The sequence below is a fragment of the Aethalodelphis obliquidens genome, unplaced genomic scaffold (assembly GCF_003676395.1).
Source record: "Aethalodelphis obliquidens isolate GAN/ISIS:26980383/991018 unplaced genomic scaffold, ASM367639v1 scaffold131, whole genome shotgun sequence".
Lineage (NCBI taxonomy): Eukaryota > Metazoa > Chordata > Mammalia > Artiodactyla > Delphinidae > Aethalodelphis > Aethalodelphis obliquidens.
In genome coordinates, this window is record NW_020838075.1 from 623,636 (window position 1) to 644,989 (window position 21,354).

Genomic DNA, 21,354 nt, shown 5'->3' on the forward strand with positions numbered 1-21,354 from the left:
TAACAGGTACTGCTCCTGGGCCAGGGCCCTTCCTCTCCCCCAGACCCCTAGAGCCTCCCCGCCGTGACTCTGCACACGGAGACCCTCCCTGTCCTCTGGGTACATATATGCTCTGCTGGCGTGGTGTCCTGCAATTTAATGCCATCCTGAAAGCCTCCTTCTGAAAGCTGTGCCTTATCCCCAACACACATCTCTTGGTCTTTGGAATACCTACGCCATGGTCCTTAAACCTGATTGCTTATAGAACCACCTGGGGAGTTTTTACTATCCATATGTCTAGGCCATGGCCAAAACCAACTGAATCAGTATCCCTTGGGTTGAACCTAGGGCTTCATATCTTTTGAAGCCCCCTCAGCGATTCCAAATGTGTAGGCAAGCTTTAGAGTCACTGGTCTAGCCCTGCTTGAAACCTCCCGGATGGAACCAAGTGTGCCCTGCCTTGAGCCACATCTGACCATTTTATACTCCCCACATTAGAAAATGAGCCACTTTAGGATCAGGAACTGTGTTCATTTCATCTTTGTCTCCCTGCAAATGCTTTTTTTAAAGTTGTACTCTGCCTCTCATTAGTAACCATTCCACTAAGATCCTTTTCCAATACTTTTCCTGTGGATGGAAATGTCATGCCTCGGGAAGTTTTAACAATTTCTTAGATTTCACATCATTTTTATTAATTAATTACTTTGACCATCATAATTTATTTAGCAGGTCAGGGATTGGGTCCTGTCCCATCTCAGAGAGCTTCTTTTCATTGCGAAAGGTCACAAGGGTAGTGAAAGTATAGAGGCAGATGGAACCCAGCTCTCCTGACAAGCCCTTTCCTCCAAGACCATCGTCCTTCGAAGACTTGATAGGTGTGGCAGCTCCAGCAAACGGTCTCATTCGAGTCGCAACCCCTCTCCCCCCAAAAAGACTTTTAATACTAATACTAATATGTTAGGTTTGTCTCACAGCATTTAGAGATGACTGCAATGAGAGATAAAGCCAACTACTCTTCGTGAGAGGTACGACTCCAGATTTGGGGTGCTCTCCCGGATTTGGGCGTGGCTGTCCCTCCCCCATCAAGCGTCGCAGCTAGTCTCTTGTACAAAGTATTTTCCCTGCACGCCACGCTGCCTCCAGCCTCCCCTGCTCTGCCCTATAAACTACCTGTTCTCCCTCCACTCTCCCTTTTGTACCCCTGGACTCACCGGCACACTGGCATCTTTCTCTGCGCAGACCTCTCGCACTGCTGCTGGGTCCCGAAAGGAAACCGAAAGCAGCCTGCGCGGATGCTTGCCTAACCCGAGGCGCGGCCCCGCTGCACCCTCAGAAGATCAACCAACCCCTAACTCTGGTTTAAAGGAAATAGAAGTTGTTCGTGGATATAAAAGCAGAATAAAGGCTCTTATGGGCAGGTTGGGACAGGAGTGAGCTGCATTCAGGCTTCTGGTCCTCACACTGCTCGGCAATTACATCTGCAGGCTGCGAAAATGCAGACCTGCTTGGGTCCGCGGAAATTCCGAGTCGGTAGGTCTGACGAGAGATGTGGAATTCGATTTATTTTAAACCGCCCCTGGATTGATCCTGAGTTCGGAGCTGCTGCTTCCAGCCCACCCCGCTGCGGGGCCCACCGTTAGATTCTAGGATCTAAGTACACTTCTACAGCCTCGCGTCGCCCCCAGGAAGGAAAGCGCCCGCTGCGGAACTGGCCTTTAAATCCGGTCCTTCCTGCCCGAATGAAAAGCAGAGATCCAGAAAACAAAAACAAAAAACCACCGAGGTTCTGCCACGTTCAGGGAGGAAACTACTTTAGACCCAGTGTGACTTCCTTCAAAGACTGGGGTGACTGCCTGAAATGATACGATAACAGTGGAGCTGGGCAACGCTTCATCATTTACAAAACGCCCGGGTGAGCATCGACTTGGGCGTCGGTACCAGACCGGTGGAGGTGAGTCAGGTGTGTTCGTGTGTTTGAATATGCAGGGGATAAGCCCTAAAGGAGAGAGTGGAAAAAGCAGGGAGGAAGGGAAGGGGGAAAGGGTTGAAGAAAGGAAAAGAGAAGAAAAAGGGAGAAAAAAGCTACGGGGAAATAAACTTTTAGCGATGTAATTTTATGATTTCTAACGTTTATTTTTATTCTTTATCTAGTTCTGTCATTTATTCAAGGTTTGCTATAGCTGTTTGATCTCTCTCTGAATGCATAAATAGACGGCTATTACTGTTATTGCCGAACCACTGGAGAGTAAGTTGCGCACAGCAGGACTCCTCACCTCCAGATGTGCAGCGTGTAGCTCTTAGCAACAAGAACAAGGTGTTTTGTTTGTTTTGCTTACCTAGCCAAAGTACAGGTTCCAAAGAGGATAATATTTTGAAAATCAACTTTGAAGGGACATACTTTATATACAATTTAATGCATCTATTTGAAATGCACAGCTGGTTTGAGCTTTGGCAATTTACGCCCCCATGTCACCATTACCACAGTAAAGATGTAGAACATTTCCACTGTCCCCAAAGAAAAGCCTTGCGACATAATTCCATGCAGCCAATATAAGGAGTAAGATAGATTTTACTGTATTGCTATGAAAAGATGTGCCCAACACACTTTTAAGCTTCTCTAAAAGCTAGAGAACGTACTGAATTATAATGCCACTAACACCACTTACAAAATATATATCTTATTTATTTTAAAATTTATTTTTATTTACTTGGTTGCACCCGATCTTAGTTGCAGCATGCGAACTCTTAGTTGTGACATGTTGAATCTGGTTCCCTGACCAGGGATGGAACTCGGGCCTCCTGCATTGGGAGTTCGGAGTCTTACCCACTGGACCACCAGGGAAGTCCCCAAAATATATATTTTAAATAGATGAAACCCTGGAAGATTGCTCACCGAAGTTCTGACAGTGGTATCTCCAGGGAGTGAGATAATTCGTGGCTTAAAATTTATCTGAAATGTTGGAATCTTCTTTTAGTGTAAATTTGGATTTATATTGTGTAGGGGGTCAGGGAGTGAATATTTCCACTTAAAAATATCATGACACTAAGCCCCAAAGTCAATAAGTTGCAGATTTTTAAACACCAAAATGTTAACTTAAATCCAACACCAGAAACTGTATTTTGGGATAATCCTGCACACTTTCATAGCCCTGAATCTTTCAAAGTGCTTTGCAAAGGGATGTTTTTAGTGGAGTACACGGAATATAAACAAACATTTATGAGAGGCTCGGACTCTAATAAAAAGAAGCGCAAATCAGTGGGGACACAAGGGATCCCGTCACATTTATCCTCAACCCACGTTCCAAACCCGCGGTGCCATAGCGTCCTCCAGCCGAGAAAAGGTCGGGGCAAACCTTATTCCTCGAGCCTCGATTTGTCCTTGAGAAAAGATAAAGGCTTTCAGAGCGAGTCTGAGGAACAAGACACTGACTTCCTTTTTTTTTTTTTTTTGACACTGACTTTCTGATGTAAAGTTTCAAAAATGCTGGGCAATGGCAGTGTCTCCGTCAGAGCATCCAACCCATGTGGGCGATGCTCGCTCTGGCTCTCGGGTTTGCAGTGGCTCAAGGAGAGGACGCAGAGAAACTGAGAATTCCCTGGCGGTCCAGTGGTTAGGACTACAACCTCTCACTGCCGAGGGCCTGGGTTCAATCCCGGTGGGGGAAGTAAGATCCTGCAAGAAGCGCGGTGCGGCCAAAAATGGAAGGAAGGAAGGAAGGGAGGGAGGGAGGGAGGGAGGGAGGAAGGAAAGGAAGGAAGGAAGGAAGGAAGGGAGGGAGGGAGGGAGGGAGGGAGGGAGGGTTAGGATGGTGGCGGGGAGGCAAGGAAACTCAGACAATAACTGGAGAGGAAGAAAGCGTGGTAGGGAGGACCCAAAGCCTCCACACCCGTCCCTGCTCCCCTTCCTGTTGGTGTTGGAGGGGACAACGCAGTCCTGGGAGGCACAGCTGGAGCAGACACTTGGGTTGCTCCTAGCAATTTCTGATGAGCTTAAACTGGGAGGAGACTGTAACTTTTTTCCTTTGAAAAGCAGGCTCCTAAAATGGTACTGACAAAGTGGTTTGCAGGGCAGAAATAGAGACACAGATGTAGAGAACAAACGTATGGACACCAAGGGGGGAAAGTGGGGTGGGTGGTGGTGGGATGAATTGGGAGATTGGGATTGACATATATACACTAATATGTATAAAATAGATAACTAATAAGAACCTGCAGTATAAAAAATAAATGAAAAAAAATTCAATAAAAGAAAAGTAGGCACCTAATCTCCCACTCTGATGGGTTTACCAATTCATCCTGACGGAACACAAGAACAAAACAAAGTCAAATGCTGATCTTTCTGGCCAACAGAAGGTCTGCGCTCTCCCCATTCCTCACTTGCCTTAGGACTCCACACAGTGAACTGCTGGGCTCCAGACCTGCTGCCCTCAGGCCAGCCCCCTCTCCTGCCAGACTCTGCCTCTCGTCCAGCTGCACTCGGCTTTGTCTCTACTCTCCTCATCCTTTTCCCTCCCCAGAACCATCCCTGAATATCTCTCACCCTTTTCAAAAGACTTCTCCTGGAGTACAAGCTCCTCTGAACCGCAGGAAAAAAGAGAGGCAAAGACCACTGAGAGAAACCCTGAAGGGCACCTGTGGCTCCGCCTCTAGACATCCCATACCACCCCCTCCAGCTCTCTCTCTGTGTAAATCTCGGGTACCCAAGTTGGGAACCACTGGTGTAAATGGAGAGTCAAAATTTAGGAAACCTTCCCACCTTGGCACTACATTCAAGACTTTGGTGTTATGGTCACATGTGCCTTTATTTCTGGATATGGGACAATGGCACTCATCAGATCAGCAGACTGCAAACACCCCCCCCCCAAAAAAAGGCTTAAAGCACTCTGCATTCGGGAGGAGGGTGAGATGCGGTGACCCTGTGACTCCAAGTCTACAGGTCACTCCTACACAAAGGGATACTGAAAAGCGGTGCAGGACAGTCCATTCCCTCCAGGGACTGGTCAGGGAAGTCAGAGCCACTGAGGGTGGATGTCAAATTCCCTCAAAGAAATACCATTGCAAGGAAACCTTTGTCACACTTTTAAGCCCACACAAATGCTCAAATAGAACCAACATCAGAAAACCAAAATCCTAGTTCAGATGACACCACTGAAGTTGGCTCTAAGGCTTTGTGGGACCCGTTAGGTAGAAAGAACAACTCTATTTAGGGCTATAGCTCAACAGCCCCTACATCTTGGGGCCCCCAGAAAGGACACTATCTCTTCAGCAGCACACAGTGGGGTCATTTCTGAGAAAAACTGTAAAATCTCCTTGAATTCCTGAGGTTCTTACATTTACTCAATGACTTTGTAGATGTTGATTTAAACTTTGAACATCTTGGAATTAATCTGCTTTACTCTAAGTATAGAACCGGAAGCAGGAAACAAGGGACTGACCCTGAGCTATGGCCCCACCCCGTGGCTCTTTTAGGCAATAATCATAAGAGATTTTGAGCCAGTGAAATCCATGACTAGGTAAACAGTAAACTCTCCATTTCAACAAATGTTTCAGATATTCCAGCTTGCCTAGTAATGTTCTAACTTGAACCCAGTCTCAACATTTAAAATTTATATTTTTATATTGCTTTTTAAATAATTCATGTATATTACACTGAGTTTGTTGCAGTAAGCCACGTGGAATCAAGTGTGGAATTAAGATAAGTAAATAAATGTGTGGTTCTTCATTGACTTACTGCTCACGCCATCTTTAAAATGTATCAACATTAAATCCAGTCACTTCTCACAGCTCTACTGCTTCCATCCTAGAACTGTCCTCCCCACAATAGTAAACAGGCTAGCCTTCCAGGTGGGCTCCCTGCTGGCTCTCATGCCCTGCTGTCTGTTACCCACGTAACAGATGACATGAATTTTTAAACTGAGTTAGACCACATCCTCACCACCACATCCCACAGAACACTGCAGCGTCTTCCTTTCGTAGGCAGAATGAAATCCCAGTCCCTCACCACTGCCTACAAGCCCCTTATGACAGGGACCCTCTGGCCACCCTGGCCTCAGCCCACCACTGGCAGCCCGGCTCACTCATCTACTCATATGGGCCTCTGACACTGCCCAGTCCTGTCCCAGGGCTCCTGTCCCTGCTGTGACTCCCCAAGTGCACCTCCTCCCCAGAGACTCACATGGGTGCTCCCTCCTCCATTCAGGTCCAGTGTCCCAAGGTCAAGTCCTCAGAAACATCATGTCCAACAAACTCTCTGAGATATTTGCCTTGCCATTGCCACCACCAATCTTCTAGCCCAGCCATATTTTTCTCCAGAGCAATTATCACTGATAGCAGAATAATTGCTTTTGTCATCTGTATCACTGAAATATATGTTCTTTAAAACAGGAACCTTGTCTACTTGTCACCACTTGTATCTCTAGCACATAGAACAGTCCCAGTACATAGTAGGGACTCAGTAAATATGGGTTGAATATAAGCTGGCATAGTGGTTTTGAAAAGCAATTTGAAAACATGTATGACAAGCCTTAAAAATGTTCATACTGGGCTTCCCTAGTGGTGCAGTGGTTGAGAGTCCGCCTGCCGATGCAGGGGACACGGGTTCGTGCCCCGGTCCGGGAAGATCCCACATCCCGCGGAGCGGCTGGGCCCGTGGGCCATGGCCACTGAGCCTGTGCTCTGCAGCAGGAGGCCACAATAGTGAGAGGCCCGTGTACCGCAAAAAAAAAAAAAAAACCAAAAAACTTCATACCATTTGACCCAGTAATTTCTATTCAACAAATCTATGATTTTAAAATAAAATATAGAAGGATATTTAGGTGTAAGAATTTTATTTTTTTAAATTTTTGGCCATGCCAGGTGGCTTGCAGGATCACGGTTCCCTGACCAGGGATTGAACCTGGGCCTCTGCAGTGAGAGCTCCAAATCCTAACCACCAGACCACTAGGGAACTCCCTAAGCATAAGAATATGAATCAGGGACTTCTTTGGTGGCGCAGTGGTTAAGAATCTGCCTGCCAATGCAAGGGACATGGGTTCTATCCCTGGTCCGGGAAGATCCCACATGCCATGGAGCAGCTAAGCCTGTGCACCACAACTACTGAGCCTGAGCTCTAGAGCCCACGAGCCACAACTATTGAAGCCCTTGCACCAGAGCCCGTGCTCCGCAACAAGAGAAGCCACCACAAGAAGCCTGCGCACTGCAACAAAGAGTAGCCCCTGCTTGCCACAACTAGAGAAAGCCCGCGCTCAGCAACAAAGACCCAACGCAGCCATAAATAAATAAATAAATAAATAAAGACTAGGTGCTTTCACTGCTGTGGCCTGAGTACGATCCCTAGTCAGGGAACTAAGACCTTACAAGCCTCACAGCGTGGCCTAAAATAAAAAGAATATTAATCAGATTTTATTTGTAATGGTAAAAAATGATACAGAAGAGCAGGTATATCTTTTTTTTTTTTGGAGATAGTATACAGCTGGTAAAAGCAGTGTTTAAGGAGAGTTTGTAATATCACATATAAAGTTGCTTACTGATAATAATAATGTTTTCAAAAACAAGATTCAAAATAATTCATAATGTATGACTACAGCTAACTACAGCTATGCAGTCCTGTATGGACAGACACATGAATACATGGGAAACAGCTGGTGGGAACTAACGGCCTGTCAAAGGGCTCACCATGATCCTCCCAGTGGAGACACCAGATGGTTTCCCATCTTTCTGCTTCTATACATTTTTTTTTTTTTTTGCGGTACGCAGGCCCCTCATCGCTGCAGTCTCTCCTGTTGCGGAGCACAGGCTCCGGACGCGCAGGCTCAGCGGCCATGGCTCACGGGCCCAGCCGCTCCGTGGCATGTGGGATCTTCCCGGACTGGGGTATGAACCGCGTCCCCTGCATCGGCAGGCGGACCCTCAACCACTGCGCCACCAGGGAAGCCCTATACATTTTTATATGTTGTCTGTGACTGAGCAAGCTTTACTTTTTTAATAGGATAAAGTACTTATTATGAAGTATTAAAACGTGCAAAATGAAATTTTAATGAAAAAGTCCAAGTCTCCTTTCCCAACTCAGCTTGAAGCAACATCTCTCCTTTGGACTCCACAGGGCAGAAATCCCTACTGATGGTCCTCCAGAGGGAAGAAATGAACTCTTCCTCCACAATCCTTGATCCATTCTTGGGTTTGGGAGTTGGCTGAGCAATAAAGGCAACACTAAGAATACCATCAATTATAGGTTACTGATTGTTATGTAATTTTAATCTCACCACACCTGAGAAAGTAGCATGGATTCTTTCATCTTCACAGCTTGAGAATCTGAGTCCCTGATGTACTGAATGTGTGGCCTGGATTCTCCAAAAAATGTTGGCCTTGAAACTTAAATGACACTGGACCTCCTGGGAAGCCCACCTGGGCACCACCTGGGTGACAGATGAGTGGGTCACTCTGTCACTGAGTGTGGGTCCTAGCATTTCTGGAGCTGTCTGTAGTTTTTCTCCTGAAGACTCCTACACATGCTAAAACGATGTTTTCCCTCCCCTCTTCCCACATCAAGCAGGCTTCTATTTACAGATGTAAAGATAACTTCCCTAATGTTACGACCAACAAGTGCTCTCCCCCCCACAACCCCAAGTGACTGATCCCAACTGGATAATCTAAATTTCACTGAACTTACCCTCAGGGTTGCCATTGAGCGTGTGGATCCAAGACACAAGTTATCTGGAGATTTGGGCTTGGCTGATCCGGAAAGCAGTCCTGAAAGGTAATGTTCTACTAGATGGGCTTTGGAGAGGGGAAGGAAATGCCTGGTGAGAGGAGAAGACAGATGAGAAGATTCCAAAAGCAAACCTCAGTGAGCTCTGTGTTCCAACTAAAGGGTTTGGAAAATCTCCCAGCCATTCTTGGCTTGTAGTTTCCTGTTTCAATTCCCTATGTCTATGAGAGACCATATCGGATAAACCAGACCACACCTGACTGACCCTGGAACCCCACTCTCACCGCGGTGATCCAGTGTTTGATTGCCTTGGGGTCACAGGAATGGCAGACAGACAGGTAGGGACCAGACGTGGAGGTCAGAGAGGGTGATCCAGAGGCAGTGCTCTATGGTCAGCACCTGGGGCTGCTGCAGCCCCCCAGACTGGCTCCTACACCCTCAGGGCCTTCCTCACCCCTCAGCACGTTGACCTCCAGGCCTTCCTCCACCATACCTTGGCTGTTTGGGCCTATGATATGACAGAGGGGCTCTGATCACACTTTCTGATCCAAAGATAGGGTGACATAGTCTGACAGGCATGGGCAAACTTGAAGGATAACAGAATGGGCCAATAATGAGAGCCCTGAAGTGTTGGTAAATGGCTTCAATCAGATGTCCTAGGTGAAACTCCAAAGTGATTGATCTTCTAATTATTGAGACCTTGCGCCCACACGGACACTAGAGGGCGCCCTGAGATTGCCGAAACTACAAGTGTGTCCAACCACCAAAAAAATGCCCTGTAGATTGGGCTTTCCTGCTTAAATCAAGATCTGGTCAGTAATAATAATGATAATAAAATAAAATTTTAAAATGGGAATTCCCTGGTGGTCCAGTGGTTAAGACTTGGCGCTTTCACTGCTGTGGGCCCAGTTTCGATCCCTGGTCAGGGAACTAAGATCCTGCAAGCCATGCGACGTGGCCAAAAAAACAATAATAAAAAAGTCGGTTTCTTGACCAAACAACTTGCATTTGTTAACTAATCATGCCTTTATTTTACCTTTTGACGATTGAAAGATATGTAAAGAAAGTAAATGCAGGGACTTCCCTGGTGGTGCAGTGGTTACAAATCTGCCTGCAGCTGCAGGGGAGATGAGTTTGATCCCTGGTCCGGGAAGATCCCACATGCCGCGGAGCAACTAAGGCCGTGGGCCACAACTACTGAGCCTGCTCTCTAGAGGCTGCGAGCCACAACTACTGAGCCCTCACGCCACAACTACTGAAGCCCGCGTGCCTAGAGCCTGTGTTCCACAACAAGAGAAGCCACCGCAACCAAGTATTAATTCATTAAAAAAAAAAAAACTTTCTATGTCTCTTTTTTTTTTTTTTTTTTTTTTAACCTCACCATGAGGATGTGGGATCTTAGTTCCCTGACCAGGGATCAAATTCCTGCCCCCTACAGTGGGAGCTCAGAGTCTTAACCACTGGACCCCCAGGGAAGTCCCTTTTTTTTTTTTTAATTCTTATGGTACTTTATTGTATAGATATGCAATGCTTTTCTTTTTTTTGAATGTTTGAATTTTATTTTATTTATTTTTTTATACAGCATGTTATTATTAGTTATTTTATACATAATAGTGTATCTATGTCCCCTGCACAGCATCGAAGACCCAACGCAGCCAAATAAATAAATTAATCAAAAAATAATTAATTAAAAAATAAAAATTTGCACAGAGATTGCCATATTGTCCTTCATAAAAACATTACCAATTTACAATCCAATCTGCAATATATTTGAGTACCAATTTTGGCACGATTATTTTTTAAACTATGAAAATATGTAGAGATACATATTTGGGAGCCATCTGTGTATAGATGATATTTAAAATCCTGTGACTGGGTGAAACTAGAGCGATTGGGAAAGCGGTAAGAACAGAATAAGCAGTCCAGTTAAAGCTCTTAAACATGTCAAAATTTACAGCAAAAGGAGGCGGCAAAGGAGATTGAGAAGGAGCAGCCGGGGTGGTAAGAAGAAAACTAGAACTGAGTGTCGCAGGGCGCATGGGGGGTGGGTGGGCAGAGCATATATATATATATTAATACAATCACTTCGGAGAACAATTTGGCATCTCGTAGTAAAGAAGTGCAATAATTCCACTCCTACAAACATATCCTAGCGGGACACACAAGGGACCAAGGAGAGATACCCAAAAATGTTCACTGCAGGCAGCCATGTCTGTGATAAAAACAAACTAAAAGTCAATGAAGAGGAAAAAGAGAGAGAAATTGTAGCATATTCGTACCATGGCTACTATCCAGGAATGAAAACAAATGAACTATTTGTATAAACGTGGATTCATCTCATATACAATGTTAAATGAAAAAGTATGCTACAGAATGATACATTTAGCAAGAAACAATTTATACAGTCTTAAAACATACCTAACAAGAGGATTTTAAAAATCCTTAGTAAGAAAAGCATGCACCAAATTCAAGACACACACACACACACACACACACACACACCCCAAGCCATGCCAGGAAAATGTTAATTGAAACACATGCCTATCAAAACCACGCAAAATGAAGACTGTCTGCATATGTTTCTACTGTTTACTATGTATACCACATATAGCAAATGATATTAAAAAGTTACAAATCGACAAACCTGCACGGTGCCTCCATAAGGCTTTCTTATAATTCTCTATTCTTTTCTTCCAACTAGAACTACTTTGTAAAAGCTTTGTGAAGTAAATCCAGAACTGAGCAAAATAAATAAAAAGAAAGAGTTGTCAAGTATGGGGAAAGCTGCTGAGAGGTAAAGAAAGATGAGGACATAGACATCTCCATTAGGATTAACAGTACTATGTTAGTGACCTTGACCAGAAGAGACTTCCTTGAGAATGTGAGCAGAAGCCAGAATGAAGTGAATAGAACCAAGAAAGAAGGATGAAGGAAGGACCACAGGCACAAATAAGTCTTGGGTGTCAAACTCTTGGCGGGGGGGTGGGGGTGGGGGGTGGGGGGGGTGGGGGTGACAGGTGGACTGGGAGGCAGGGTTGGATTCTGAGCATTCTTTGAATCCAAAGCTTAGGGAAAGCGAATTAACATTTATGAAGCTCTTTCCACAATCTTCAGAGGGATCTTCTGAAATAGCTTTCACAACCTGAAGAATGAATTCTCCAATAGCTCCTGGGTCCCTCAGAGAAATTAAGTACTTTGGCCTACTTTCTGAATACAAAGACAATAATATGAAGTTCCTGTGGGCTAGAACCTCACAATCTGGGCCATTATTCTCAATAATGTGTGAAAAATCAGTAGATTTTGCTTTCCAGAAGAATTTTTTTTTCTTTTAAAAAGAAACTCCTTTGTTAGAATGTTTGCAATACATGTATCCGACAAAGGATTTGTATCCAGAGTATATAAACAACTGCTATGACTTGATAATAAAAAGACAAACAACAACAACAACAAAACTGAGTAAAAGACTTAAATAGGCACTTTACAAAGGGAAGATACATGAATGGACAACACATATATGAAAAAGTTCTCAGCATCAGTCGGGAAAATACAAAGTCAAAACTTTGAAACCACAGCTAGAAATCACTACACCCATCAGAAAAGCTAACAGTAAAAAGATTAATAACCATAAATGTTGGCAAGGATGTGGAACAACCCAAACTCTTATCCATTGCCTATAGGAATATAAAATAATTACTTTGGAAATTAGTTTTGGATCTTCAAATAAAGTAAAACAACAAGAAATCTATGACCAGCATGTACATTCCTTGGTATTTACTCAAGAGAAATCAAGATAGGGCTTCCCTGGTGGTGCAGTGGTTAAGAATCTGCCTGCCAATGCAGGGGACACGGGTTCAAGCCCTGGTCCAGGAAGATCCCGTATGCCATGGAGCAACTAAGCCCGTGCGCCACAACTACTGAGCCTGTGCTCTAGAGCCCACGTGCCACAGCTACTGAAGCCTGTGCACCTAGAGCCTGTGCTCCGCAACAAGAGAAGCCACCGCAATGAGAAGCCTGTGCACCTCAACAAAGAGTAGCCCCCGCTCGCCGCAACTAGAGAAAGCCTGAGCACAGCAACGAAGACCTAATGCAGCCAAAAATAAATAAATTAAATAAATAAATATATTTTTTTTTAAAAAAAAGAGAAATCAAGATATATGTCTATAGAAACCATGTACAAGAATGTTAGTAGTTGCTTTACTTGTAGTAGCCAAAAACTGAGAATACCCTCAAATAGCCAAAAACTGTGGCCCAATCTTCAATGGAATACTGCTCAGCAATTAAAATGAAGAACTACTGATACATACAACAACATGGATGGATCACATTGATATTATGCCAAAGGCAAAAAGCCAGACACAGAGAAGACCATACTCTGTGAGTGCATTTGTATCAAGTTTTTTTTTTTTTTTTTTTTTTTTTGCGGTACGCAGGCTTCTCACTGTTGTGGCCTCTCCCGTTGCGGGGCACAGGCTCTGGACGCGCAGGCTCAGCGGCCATGGCTCACGGGCCCAGCCGCTCCGCAGCATGTGGGATCTTCCCAGACCGGGGCATGAACCCATGTCCCCTGCATCGGCAGGCGGACTCTCAACCACTGCGCCACCAGGGAAGCCCTGTATCAAGTTTTAAAACAGGCAAAACTACTCTGTGGTGATAGTCACCAGATCAGTGGATGCTTTTGGTTGGGGAAGGGGGACTAAACGAAAGGGAGTAAAGGGAACGTTCTAGGGTGAAGGGAACATTCTATATTTTGATAGGGGTGTGGGTGACATGGCTGCATATCTTTGTTAAATTTCATCGATTGATTCACTAAAGTTCTGTTCATTTCACTATATGTACATCATACCTCAATTTAAAAATGTTTCTAACAAAAAAAATGTTAATGTTTTTGTTTTGTTTCCTTTGCATGGTATGCGGGATCTTACTTCCCTCACCAGGGATCAAACCCGGCCCCTGGCAGTGGACACGAGGAGTCCTAACCACTGGACCATCAGGGAATTCCCCAAAATTGTTAATATTAATAATAAAAATAAGATAATTGAAGGCAAGATGTATGAAGACATCTACCACAGCACTGTAAAGGTAAAAACTGGAAACCACAAAAAATCCATCAGTAGGGGGCTGGTTAATTCAATACAAATACAATGGAATGCTCCATTTTTGTGTCTTCTTTAGCTTCTTCAGAAGGTGACTTGGTATTATTGTGTATCTTTTAAAACATTTGTCTACCTTCCTTCAACTGTAGACTCTTTGAAGGTAGGGACCACTTCAAGTTTTAACAGTCTGAACGTCAAATATTCTGCCCTGTTATCCCTATAAAGATATGAATAATCTAATCAAACGATTCTCTCCTGAGCTCATTAAGAGCTCCTGCTCTTCGGACCCCTCCCACACCCTGTTTCAATCTACCAAATACCATCTCGTGGGGCTGAAGCCCCAGAGAGAGTGAGGAGGCTGCACAAACAGCCTTTTCAGGACAGATTCATGACTGATGACATGAGACACCTGACAAGCACCCAAACTAGGCCAGAGAGAAGAGGGACAGAAAGAGCTCAAAACCCCTGCGGTCTGGCACCTCCACACTTTGTCAAAGAGAAGAGAGTAAAACAAACACACCACAACCACAGGATAATGAGATAAGATCCTACATACCTGCAAGCCAACATTTTGTGACTCGTATGATTTCAGGAAAGAGAGATCAGTGTGGCCACAGGAAGCATTAAGGGTTTGGGGGGCAGAGGCTTGGATGGAGGGGGGAATAGCTTGCTTCTTTGTAGCATAGGTACTCTTTGCCAGGAACTTTAGATAGAATCTCCTTTAATCTTCACAATGTTCCTGTGAAGAGGAACCTTCCATTTCAGACATCTATACCTGAGAGTCCAGAGCTTAACTAATCAGTCTACAACATCACCTGGGAGCAAAGCTGGATGGATACCCAGGACTCCAGCCTCCAAGCCTGCCCTGTTTCCATTATCTCATCTCAGGACCCCAAAGCAGGAGGAAGAATTTGAATGGGTGGTGAGACTGGGGATAATGCATCAGCTGGATCTGCACTAAAACAGTGGAGAAGCATCCCTCCCTCCCCTCCCCCATGCCTTCCTCAAACAATTGAAATCATCCCCTCTGATTTACCCAGCACCCCTTCCTCTCCCTGTCTCCACAACGGCTAGAGTTGGGGAGGAAGGAAGAAGAAATTGCTTTTGCCCTTCATGGACCCTTCTTCTCCTGGGGTCTCTGCCTTTCCACCTTTTCCCTTTTCCCACAGCAGCCCATTCGCTTCACAACTGAGTGCCTATTGAGTGCCAAGAGCTGTCCTTGTCTCTGAGGATGAGAAAATGAGTAAGACAGCTCCTGCTCTCAAAGAGTTTACTGTCTGGGGGGAACGCAGGCACTAGAGAAGATTGTAATAATCTCCTTCTGTGTTACAATTAGGTGTCATCCCCATCCTTGGAGGGAGGACAGGGGTACTTCAGGGAAGGTGACCTGGATGCAGCTGACACATAGGGTATGACAGGTTCCAGAACTCTCTTTACTGGAATTCATATCTGCACACAGGTAAATAATGTCTTTCTGACTGAATTCCTTTCAGTCTTCCTGAAAGATGAGCAAGCTCATTCCAGAACAAGGCAGACGGGTGGGGTGAAGAGACCACTCCCCAAGGACACAGGCCCAAGATCTTTGGGTACCACTGGTCACCACTGCCCACCCACACTTCTCCTAGGTCCAGCCTTCTTCCAAACCTCTCACAGCCCTTGACTACATTCCATGGTGTTCCGCATGGGTACCACGGCCATAGCCAGCCTCAGAACCTGACTATTGAGAAACCAAGCAGCACTGATCCCGGCTGAATTAATAGGGAAGCTGAAGTCTCTTTGAGGCAGAGATAAACTTGGCAGTTCAGCCTCATTAAAATCTTTAATTACAATTCCAAATGGTCTGCAAAGCCATGAAAGGTCACTCAACTGATTAGCCATAACATCTACAGCTGATGAAGATACAGGGACAGGGGCATTCTTGAGAATGGAAACTGTGGGGACTGGAAACTGCTTCCATTGTTTGTGAACATAATCTGACAATGTAAAGAAAAATACCTGCCACCCCCTGACCCAGCAGTCCAAGGTGGGGAATATCTCCTATGGAGGTAGCAGCTTAAGAACATGTAAGGATGTTTATTGTAGCTTTATTTGTTGTGCTGAACTGGAAACAACTCAAATGTCCATCCAGTGAAAGACTAGATAAATTGTGATGCATCCATATCATGGACTATTATGCAGTTATTAAAAAGAAGGAGTTTAGGGCTTCCCTGGTGGCGCGGTGGTTGGGAGTCCGCCTGCCGATGCAGGGGACACGGGTTCGTGCCCCGGTCCGGGAAGATCCCACATGCCGCGGAGCGGCTGGGCCCGTGAGCCATGGCCGCTGTGCCTGCACATGCGGAGCCTATGCTCTGCAACAGGAGAGGCCACAACAGTGAGTGGCCCGCGTACCTCAAAAAAAAAAAAAAAAAGAAGGCGTTTAATCTATATGTACAGAGGGATGTCTGTGAGTTGCAGACTATTATGAACAGCATTATCCCATCCCTGTAAAAGTAAAAAATAAAACCCTCAAATATGTGGACATCTGCTTGTATGGTCATTAATGAAACATCTGGACGGGTTACACGGCAGACTGTTAATGTGGTTATACCTCTTGGTGGTGGAAACAGAATACATTTGTTAACTTTTCGTTTATAAATTTTTGGAGCGTTTACCTATAACAAGAAGCACATATTACTTTTATACTTTAAATTTTATATTGAACACATACAAAAGTTTCTTTGCGACGGTTGCACAGCAATGTGGATGTACTTAACGCCACTGAATGGTACACTTATAAATGGTTAAAATGGTATATTTTATGTTGTGTGTATTTTACCACAATTTGAAACAAAACCAGAAGAACACCGATGCATCTTCAAATGCTCCAGTAACTGAGAATGGAAGCTGGGGCTAGTCAGAGTTTAGGAAATCAGACATGAAAGTAGATTTAAAAAATTTTTAAAAATTTTTTGTTTATTTTTTGGCTGCATTGGGTCTTCGTTGCTGCCTGTGGACTTTCTCTAGCTGTGGCGAGTGCGAGCTACTCTTCGTTGCAGTGCCGGGCTTCTCACTGTGGTGGCTTCTCTTGTTGTGGAGCACGGGCCCTAGAGCGCCCGGGCTTCAGTAGCTGTGGTGTGTGGGCTCAGTAGTCGTTGCTCCCGGGCTCTAGAGCACAGGCTCAGTAGTTGCGGTGCACGGGCTTAGTTGCTCCGAGGCAGGTGGGATCTTCCCAGACCAGGGATCGAAACTGTGGCCCCTGCATTGGCAGGCGGATTCTTAACCACTGCAGTACCAGGGAAGTCCCGAAAGTAGATTTTTAAAAGCATAATATTTAACTGGTGAAGAGAAGTCTGAGCATAAAAACAGTCATAATCCCATGGTGACCGAGGAAGAACAATCTCTTTTTTAAAATTTTTTTCCAAAAATAGATTTTATTTACTTATTTATTGGCTGCGTTGTGTCTTCCGTGGCTGTGCGCGGGCTTTCTCTAGTTGCGGGGGGCTTCTAATTGCGGTGGGTTGCGGAGCACAGGCTCCAGGGATGCAGGCTTCAGTAGTTGTGTCACACGGGCTCAGTAGCTGTGGTGCACGGGCTTAGTTGCTCCGTGGCATGTGGGATCTTCCCGGACCAGGGCTGGAACCCGTGTCCCCTGCATTAGCAGGCGGATGCTTAACCACTGCGCCACCAGGGAAGCCCCGGAAGAACAATTTAAATTCATTAATCCAGTCAGGATGAACCAAAGCACCTCTGTCCATCAGGGTAGGGCAGAAGCCTGGCTCTGACTAGATTTAATCCAAAGGGATTCAAGGAAAAGGAAAAGTCCAGTCTCTCAAGCAGCTATGGCCCAGTGGGAGCCTCTCTGGGATTCGCCACGGGGAGCCAGGTCGGGCAGTGGGGCTCGCCCTGCCTCGGGGCTAGATGCCGGGCCCTGGCGGGTTCCTGCTTGTGCTGCTGCTGTGCTGCTGCACATACCCCCTCCATGCCCGATCCCCAACCCTGCAGCTAGAGGCTTGCCCCCCGGGGAAACCGAGGCCAGGTGCCCCGCCCCCACCGCCCCAATCACGGGGGCGCTGAGTTCTGGGGCCACTCAATTGTGTCCACCCTCTCCCCTTCACCCCAAGCACACCCTCCCCCAAACCGTGGCTTCTGTGAGCCCTTTGTGAGCGCTTCCTGCAGCCCAGCAACAGAGGTCTGGGGAGACAAGGTTGCCAAAGCTGAGAGAAGATAAGGCCATAAGTAACATTACCGCAAATCCTCTCCCACCACACTTCAGTCTGAAACTTAATCCCTACACTTAGTCCTACATCATGGCAGGAACTGAGCAGAGGGGGAAATGAGTTTTATATCGAATTGGTGTTGGCAACCCCCCCACTACTGATGAACTATTTTGTGCTTGGTGCGAGGGTTGAAAAGATGAATAAAATCTCATCCTAAAGGGTATCAGTTTGGTTTAAGAAAAAAGAAAAAAAAACACAAACGATTGAGTGAGCAGATTAGTGCAATAAAATATTAAAGATGCTATCACAGCAGAATGTGTAGGGTCAGGGACTTCCCAAAGGAGGATGTGAATTCTACATTCAGAGGTTCAGAAAGGCTTGAGAGGAAGTGGCTGAAATTCAATAATGTTGGAAGATAGGCAGGTCTTGGGCAGACAAACCAGAGGGGGAAAAGGGCACTCCAGGCAACTGGGCAGCTAGAGTGGGCTTCTGGGAATCACAGGGAGATGTGAAAATCTGACTGAGTGTAGGAAAGCATAGGCTGAATCAGAGCATATCGATTTTTAAAGCGCTCCTCTCTGCCCTTGCATTCTGGGTATTTACTAACATTAAACTCTTGACTCTCAGCCGTATTCCTTAGTCTTGTTTTCCTGTGTTACCGATGAGAGAGAGAGAGACTTAGAAGTTACACAGCTTCCCTAAATTTACACTGCTGATATGTTGTTGAGTGAGAAATGCCAATCCAGATTTTTCTGATTCCAAATCCTGGTCAGGTTCGTTTCTCACAGGAGCCAGGTGGAGAAATGGACTATTTTTGAAGGCATTGGGGAAGGTCTCATTGAAGGAATCTCACGCAGGGCAGTAAAATGATCAGACTTGTGTTGAAAAAGCAGCTGTGTGGAGGACGTATGATGGGAGCTAGGAGGGTAATGAGAGAAGTCCAGAGGTGAGTGGGTGTTTCCAGGCAACACCTGGAGAATGAGCACAGGGTAGGGCTTGAAGAAGTGACTCGGAAAACCCAATAGTCATGGCTAGGGTACTGGAGCCAGTCTGGGAGGCAGGGGAGAGGAGTCAGCTCCCAAACAGGAAAGTGACAGGAGGAAGTGACATGAGGCTGAGAGAGCACATCAGATAAGGGCTGAAAAGTGTTGGTGGATTTTGCAATTAGGAAGTGGATAGTAGGCTGGTCAGTCTGAGCTCACAGGCACTTCCAGTGCAGCCCGCCTGGACTGACCTGTCGCCCAAGCCGACTGAGCACAGCCACTGAGGCCAGCCCGCTTCTGAGCACCTGCTGTGGGCACGGAGCGCCTTGATAAAGCGTCACTGAACACACTGCAGCCACCCGGCTTCAGAAAGGAGAGTTCATTAGCATTCACTCTGGAGATGCTCCTGTTCTTCACAGCTTTAAAGATCACTGTACCTGCTGGGTTATATTTCATGATAAATATTATGTTTTTGAAGGTGCCTTTGGGATGTCCAATAGGGACAGCTATTTTTATGCTGTTATTGTTGCAGTGGTCGCCGCCCATGTGGTGCTGGCCCTCTTTGTTTATGGCGCTTGGAATGAAGGCTCATGACAGTGGTGTGAAGGCAAACAGGATTAATGTGAATATCACCTTTTGATAGCATTAAATTGATTTTTTTAAATGACTCTGGGATATTCATGATTTCAGTAAAGTTGCAAGAACATGTTAAAATCAAAAAAAGAAAAAAGAAAAATAAAGAAACTGGCTGGGGAAAAAAAAGAAAATAAAGAAGTTACATAAGAGTAGAATCTAATTTTTTGTTTAAAAACGCAGGTTCATGAAAAGTAACCTTTTAGAGCATTCACCAAGCTGATGACACTGGTTATGTTGGGAGGAAAGGTGTTGGAGGGCCTTTTGCTTTCTTTGTGGTGTTATTCTGAGATAGTTGATATTACTTTATTATCAGAAAAAAGCAATCAAGTAAAATATTTTGTTAATTAGACGTGAGTGGGAATGAACTCTCAGAAAGAGAAAGCAAGAAAACAATCCCGTTTACAATTGCATCAAAAAGAATAAAATAGGGCTTCCCTGGTGGCGCAGTGGTTGAGAGTCCACCTGCCGATGCAGGGGACACGGGTTCGTGCCCCGGTCTGGGAGGATCCCATGTGCTGCGGAGTGGCTGGGCCCGTGAGCCATGGCTGCTGAGCCTGCGCGTCCGGAGCCTGTGCTCCACAACAGGAGAGGCTGCAGCGATGAGAGGCCCACATACCGCAAAAAAAAAAAAAAAAAAAAGAATAAAATAATTAGGAATAAACTTAACCAAGGAGGTGAAAGACTTATACTCTGAAAACTCTAAGACATTAATGAACGAAATTGAAGACAATACAAGTAAATGGAAAGATATCCTGTACTCATAGATTGGAAGAATTAATATTGTTAAAATGTCCAAATGACCCGAAGCAATCTACAGATTTAATGCAATCTCTATGAAAATATCCATGATATTTTTCACAGAACTGGAACAAATAATCCTAAAATTTGTATGACCCCAAATAGCCAAAACAATATTGAGAAAAAAGAACAAAGCCAGAGGTACCATGGGCCCTAACTTCAGACTATACTACAAAGCTACAGTAATCAAAACAGTGTGGTACTGGCACAGAAACAGACATATAGATCAATGGAACAGAACAGAGAGTCCTGAAATAAACCCATGCACATACGGTTAATTAATCTATGACAAAGGAGGCAAAAATATACAATGGGGAAAAGACAGTCTCTCCAGTAAGTGACGTTGGGACAACTGGACAGCTACATGTAAAGGAATGAAATTAGAACATTTTCTCACACCTTATAAAAAAATAAACTTAAAATGGATTAAAGACCTAAATGTAAGACTGGAAACGATAAATATTCTAGGAGAAAATATAAGCAGTACACACTTTGACATAAGTCTTAGCAATATTCTTTTGGATCTGTCTCCTTAGCCAAGGGAAACAAAAGCAGAACTAAACAAATGAGAAGTAATCAAACTTAAAAGCTTTTGCACGGCGAAGAAAATTATCAACAAAACAAAAAGACAACATCCTGGATGGGAGAAGATATTTGCAAATGATATGTCTCATAAGGGGTTGATATCCAAAAGATATAAACAGCTCATGTAACTCAATATCCAAAAAATCAAACATCCTGATTTTTAAAATGGACAGAAGACACGAATAGTCATTTTTCCAAAGAAGACATACAGATGTCTAACAGGCACATGAGAACATGCTCAATGTCATTAATCATCAGGGAAATGCAAACAAAACCACAATGAGACATCACCTCACACTGTCAGAATGGCTATCATCAATAAGACAACAAACAATAAATTTTATTGGTGCGGATGTGGAGAAAAGGCAACCCTCGTG

The 21,354-nt window shown here is 44.9% G+C and overlaps 1 long non-coding RNA gene and 1 pseudogene across 1 annotated transcript; both read left to right on the forward strand.

Moving 5' to 3' along the window:
- Positions 1–12: 12 nt before the first annotated feature.
- Positions 13–2,087, forward strand: LOC113616181 (uncharacterized). Its single transcript, XR_003431241.1, has 2 exons — positions 13–1,004; positions 1,219–2,087. It is a non-coding gene; the product is annotated as an uncharacterized LOC113616181 (long non-coding RNA).
- A 15,589-nt stretch (positions 2,088–17,676) lies between these two features.
- Positions 17,677–19,671, forward strand: LOC113616129 (vacuolar ATPase assembly integral membrane protein VMA21-like; annotated as a pseudogene).
- The last annotated feature ends 1,683 nt before the right edge of the window (positions 19,672–21,354 follow it).